The sequence below is a fragment of the Psammomys obesus genome, unplaced genomic scaffold, assembly GCF_907164565.1.
Source record: "Psammomys obesus unplaced genomic scaffold, mPsaObe1.curated_primary_1811, whole genome shotgun sequence".
NCBI classification, from domain to species: Eukaryota; Metazoa; Chordata; class Mammalia; order Rodentia; family Muridae; genus Psammomys; species Psammomys obesus.
This window is the reverse complement of record NW_026596051.1, coordinates 39,235,694-39,241,954: the sequence shown is the minus strand read 5'-3', so window position 1 is coordinate 39,241,954 and position 6,261 is coordinate 39,235,694. Positions and strand designations below refer to the sequence as shown.

The 6,261-nt window shown below is 39.8% G+C and overlaps 1 non-coding gene across 1 annotated transcript; it reads left to right on the top strand.

The window, feature by feature from the left end:
- Positions 1 to 5,361: 5,361 nt before the first annotated feature.
- On the top strand, positions 5,362 to 5,493 carry LOC129689216 (small nucleolar RNA SNORA17). Its single transcript, XR_008722080.1, has one exon. It is a non-coding gene; the product is annotated as a small nucleolar RNA SNORA17 (small nucleolar RNA).
- Positions 5,494 to 6,261: the final 768 nt, after the last annotated feature.

Sequence of the window (6,261 nt, the reverse complement as noted above, 5' to 3'; positions counted from 1 at the left end):
TATCTATCTATCTATCTATCTATCTATCTATCTATCTATCTATCTATCTATCTGTCTATCTACCTATCCATCTATCATCTTTCTGTCTATACTGTCTATCTATATATAACTGCTCATCAATTTTTTTTCACTTTGACTAGCCATATACTTCACAAACTCAACCATTTAAAACGGTTAATTTTGGGGTCTTCTATTCACAAGGACAGTTAGGCAATGGAAAAAGCTAAGTAATAGCCATGAAAGAGAATGACTACTATGAGCCAAAGATGGGACAAGGAGAATGTATAGAACACACTGAAGGAAGAAGAGTGTATGAAGAGTTATTGCTTCCAGAAATATATTGATATACCATAGCCAACAGGTTTACCATGTAGCCAGACTAGTGTCTAGCTGCAACATCACAAATTAATTATAATATAGGAAGTTGAGGATGCCTAAATTACATGAAGGACAGTGCCCAAGAAGAACAATAAAAGTCTACATGAGGCAAAGAACATTAAAAGGCATTCTATAACAGAGTAATAAGCATGAACAGATAGGAAGAGCTCTTTTTCGGGAGTGGTGGAGAATAAACGGATGCAAGTCACCTCTCCAGAAGTAATATTGAAAGAGTCATTATATCCAGTTTGTGCTTGATGTTTCAGTCTCAGGAAGCTGAGCAGAACAGCTGGTTAGTTGGCTCTGTTGGTCTCTTGTGGGGCTCCTGTCACCTTCAGGTTCTTTCTCTTTCCCTCTACTTTTCCACAAGAGTCCCTACACACCACCTAATGTTTAGCTGTGAGTCTCAGCATCTGTTTTGAAGTGCTTCTGGGTAGCACCTCTCAGATTCCTGTCTGGAAGTTTTGCAGAGCATCTTTCATAGCGTTAGGGTGGAGCTTTGTTTGGGTCAGACATTTTTGGGCATTCCCTGAATCTCTGCCCTATCTTTACCACTGCACATATTGTAGGCAGGGTAAATTTGGGGTTGAAGTTTTTGTGGGTGGGTTGGTGTTCCCCTCCCTCTGCTAGGAGACTAGTCTAGTTAGTGCTTGTCCTCTTCAGTCTTTATGGCCTCTGTTACTAGGAGTCTCTTCTTGGTACCCCTCATATCCCTCAAGATTCTACCCTGACTCAGGTCTTCAGCTTTTCACAGAGATAATCACAACCCTCAGCTTCTCAACCCTCAGTTGTATTAGCTTGCACTCTCACCAGCAATGGAAGAGTATTCCCTTTTCTTCCTACAGAGATGCAGCTGATGGGCATCTTATACCTCAAGAGGGTCCTCTTGTAAGGGAAGTGGGGACTGAATCAGACATGGAATCACTTGTCACCTTTTGATCACCTTCCCCAGGAGACAGCCCTGCCAGGCCACAGGAAAAGCAGAGAAGCTCAGTCCTGAGGCAATTTGATAAGCTAGGCAAGATGGGAAAGGGGCTCCCTTTTCTTAAAATAAAAAAGGGAAGTGGGAAGAGATAGACTGGGAGGGGAAGAAGGATGAGGCTTTGAGAATGTAAAGTGAATAAAAAATTAAAAAAGAGTAATTAGGGAAAAGAAAAAGAGGAACCGAAAAGAAGAAATTATTTTCAAATCTGATTGATATGCAAAGGTCTTATGTTAATATCATGTGAACTTTGAGATTATTGCTTTATCTAAATTGAGTCTAATTTTAGTTCTATTAAGATAATGTCATTTAAATTTCAAAATGATAAGAGCACATCTTCATGTTCTTATATTGATATTGACGTTATAGCTTCACCTATCTGCATAATTCTTTTCCATGTGAGTGCTTCCAGCTTAAGTATGGATATTTCTTTTTTACATTAAATTTATAATTTTTTAAAAATAATTACATTTTATTCACTTTCTACCCCAGCTGGAACCCCCTCTCTCATTCCCTCTCAATCCCGTCCTCCCTCCCTCATCTTCTCTCATTGCCCTCTATAAGGCCACTGAAAGGGGAGGTCCTCCTTCCCTTCCATCTAACCCTAGCTTATCAGGTTTCATCAGGGTTGGCTGCATTGTCTTCCTTTGTGGCCTGGCAAGGATGCTCCTCCCGGGGGGGGGGGGTGAGTCAAATAGCCAGTCACTGAGTTCATGTCAGAGACAGTCCATGTTCCCCTTACTAGGATACCCACTTGGATACTGAGCTGCCATGGGCTACATCTAAGCAGGGGTTCTAGCTTATATCCATGAATGGACCTTGGTCCTTGGTTAGAGTATCAGTCTCAGAAAAGACTGCTGTGCCCAGTTATTTTGGTTCTGTTGCTCTCCTTCCACTTGGATACTGAGCTGCCATGGGCTACATCTAAGCAGGGGTTCTAGCTTATATCCATGAATGGACCTTGGTCCTTGGTTAGAGTATCAGTCTCAGAAAAGACTGCTGGGCCCAGTTATTTTGGTTCTGTTGCTCTCCTTGTGGAGCTCCTGTCCTCTCCTTCTTTCATATGATTCCCTTCACTCTGCCCAATGTTTGGTTATGAGTCTCAGCATGCTTTGATACATTGCTGGGTAGAGTCAGAGGCTCTCTGTGTTAGAATCCTGTCCTGTTTCTTGTTTTCTCCTTCTTCCAATGTCCATCTTATTTGTCTTTCTAAGTGAGGATTGATCATCTTACCCATGATCCTCCTTCTTGTTTAGCTTCTTTAGGTGTACAGGTTTTAGTATGTTTATCTTATATTATAGGTCTAATATCCATTTATAACTGAGTATATACCGTGTGTGTCTTTTTGCTTCTGGGATACCTCACTCTGGATGATTTTTTCTAAATCACACCATTTCCCTGCAAATTTAATGATTTCCTTGTTTTTAATTGCTGAGTAATATTCCATTGTGTAAATGTACCACAATTCTATACCCATTCTTCTGTTTAGGGACATCCGGGTTGTTTTCAGATTCTTTTACTATGAATAAAGCTGCTACAAACATGGTTGAGCAAATGTCTTTGTTGTGTACTTGAGCATATTTTGGATATATGCCTAGAAGTGGTATAGCTGGATCTCGAAGGAGTGCTATTCCTAATTGTCTGAGAATGCTCCAGATTGATTTCCAAAGTGGATGTACAAGTTTACATTCCCACCAGCAATGGAGGAGGGTTCCCCTTTCTCTACATCATCTTCAGCATAAATATAGATATTTCTATTTCCAAATATCAATATATATCAAAGGAAGAGTCTCAGATTTTACATATTTTCCTCATGTGGTCACAGCTGACAGTGAGAACAGCAAATAATCTCTTTCTGATCCCATTTGAGAAAGCTTAGGAAAATATTTCTATTCGTTTTAGTGATGACATTACCAAGCAATGTGACACTTTCCTTCAAACTACATTTCTTACTGGAAAATTTTTCTCTAAAAGCATTATATATTCCCTCTGTTTAAAACATTTAAATACATAGTTCCAAGAAAGATCTGTTCAGTTCCTCAAAGATATAATTCAGAAACAATAACTCTAGCTGTAACGTACATGTATCTTTATGTCTTTAGGTCAATAAAGAGCAAAATGGCTGAAGCATTCCAGAATTAACAGCTACAGAAAATGTCTGAGTAGTAAGTGAAGTATGGTAGTTCACAGAGGGTCAAACTGGGAGTTGAATAAATTAGGATTAATATATAGAACAGCTTTCAACCTTAAAAAATTAATTAGAACCGTAAGTGTACAGATTGGGTGAAAAGAGAGATTATGTTTAAAAAAAAACAATAAAATGTCCTGTATTTGATTAGATCAGAGAGATCAGATACAAAGAAAAAATGTTATTACCAGAACACCAGAAGAGTGTCAAATCAACAAGATGTGGATTTGCGATCATTGCTGAAATATATATATATATATACATATATAAACATTTAAGTTGAAGAAAATAAATGTAATTTAAAGATTTAATATGTTTATTAATTCATAAATTATCAAAAATATTATTCCTAGAACAACTGTTTTTTGCCTGTGATTTTATAACCCTAATTATGGGGGATGGGGCCCTGAGACAGAAAGAGAAACATTTGAGTGTATGAATGTATGACAAATCTGGGATTCACACATGAGTGCGCACACTCACATACACACGCACACAAACACACACTGAGAGAGGAGGAGAAGGAAAAGAAAGATGGAGGAAGAGAGAGACTTTTATACTTTCAAAACTTCCAATACATACTTTCTTGTTTTTTCTTTCTTTTTTTCTATTTTTTTTTTTTCAAACAATCTGATTTTTATTACCAGAGACCTCATGTCCCATAGCAAACCATACACTTCTGGAATTTTATTTACTAACTGTTTATTTTTAATTTTTTCTTTATTAATTACACTTTATTCACTTTGTATCCCCCCTGTGGTTCTCTCCCTCCTCCTCTCCCTATCCCTCCCTTCCTCTACCTTCTGCATGAATGCCCCTCCCCAAGTCCACTGATAGGGGAGGACTTCTTTTTCTTCCTTCTGATCTTAGTCAATTAGGTCTCATCAGGAGTGGCTGCATTGTGTTCTTCTGTGGCCTGGTACTGCTTCTTCCCCTCAGGGGGAGGTAATTAAAGAGCAGGCCAATCAGTTCATGTCAGAGACAGTCCCTGTTCCTATTACAATGGAACCCACTGGGACACTGAACTGCCATGGGCTACATCTGTGCAGGGGTCTTAGGTTATCTCCATGCTTAGTCCTTGGTTGGAGTATCAGTCTCAGGAAAGTCCTCTCTGCTCAGATTTTTTGGTTCTGTTGCTCTCCTTGTGGAGTTCCTGTCCTCTCCAGACTTGTTCCCTCTTTTCTCTTCTTCTAATGTCCATCCTCTTTGCCTTTCCGGATAGGAATTGAGCATTTTAGCAAGAGTCCTTGCTCTTGATTAATTTCTTTAGGTGTACAGATTTTAGTAGGTTTATCCTATGTTATATGTCTATATGAGTGCATATATACCATGTGCATCTTTCTGCTTCTGGGATAGCTCACTCAGGATGATCTTTTCCAGGTCCTACCATTTACCTGCAAATTTCATGATTTCCTTGTTTTTCATTGCTGAGTAATACTCCATTGTGTAGATGTACCACAGTTTCTGCATCCATTCTTCAGTTGAGGGGCATCTGGGTTGTTTCCAGCTTCTGGCTATTACAAATAAGTCTGCTACAAACATGGTTGAGCAAATGTCCTTGTTGTGTACTTAAATACATGACAACTTTTTCGATTCACTGTTATACATAGATCCATATATTCACATATATGTGTGTGCTTCCAAATGCATGAGTTCACAATATAAAAACACTCACTCAACATTATGCAGAACGAGCTCATTATTCTTAATGGATATGGATGCAAAGAACTAAAGAAAAAGCAAGTGCAATGATGTGATAATAGCAAGTGTTTAAAGGGTAAAAAAAAAAAAAAAAAAAAAAAAAGTGTGACCCCCTGCCGCTGGAGGCATTTTAGGTGTGGCTGCTATGTCATTCGTGGGTCAGTAAATGCCAGAGGCGAGAGAAAGTATGTCTTTGCTTAGTGTCCTGACCTTTGAACAGCTGAGTGACTAGTAGCCTAACCTTCCCTGAAGAAGGAAACCTGAGACACCCACCAGTCCAGCACCCAGGGGCCTGGACAGGACCCTAGCCTGAGATGACTGTCAGTCTGCTGCCATAGAGGCCTGGATGGGCTCCTGGGGCGAACAAACAACCTAGAAGAACCCTCTCTGGTACCACAGGAAGCAGGATAGAGCTGGTTCCGGTTGCGGAGATTGCAGGTGAGCCAACCCTGAGGGGCGTAAGAGCCTGAGAGCTGGTGAGGTGAGCGCTGGATACCTCTCTGGCCAAGATCTAAGGCTTTGAATTGGCCCACCCCAACCTCTACCCCATAGAAGAACTTTTGGAGTACATGAAGGGGTCTACAGATCCAAGCTACAGGATCTCCATGACACAGGGCAAAAACAGGATATCTGAGAGAAGTCCCGGTGAGGTTTCAGTAGGATAGAGTGGCAGATGCCAGATCAAGGAGTCATTACAATGAACATTTAGAAGCAAAGAAATATGGGCAAAAAGGTGCGCTGTGGGACACACTGTGACACAGCACCGCGTCCACGCGAGATTTTCCTTTGTCTGTTTTGAGTATGAGAGAAAGCGAATTGAGTAAAGAGTGGGAATGGGGTACGTAATGTGAAATTCACAAAGAATCACTAAAAAGTAGAAAAATCAAAAAATAAATCAAAATTTAAAATGTATGACACTGTCTTAAGGTGTAAAAATCTAACAGCATTATTTATCACACTAATAAAAAATAGGAAATAAACCACAAGCCTCACTAGAAGCAAAGAATCCACA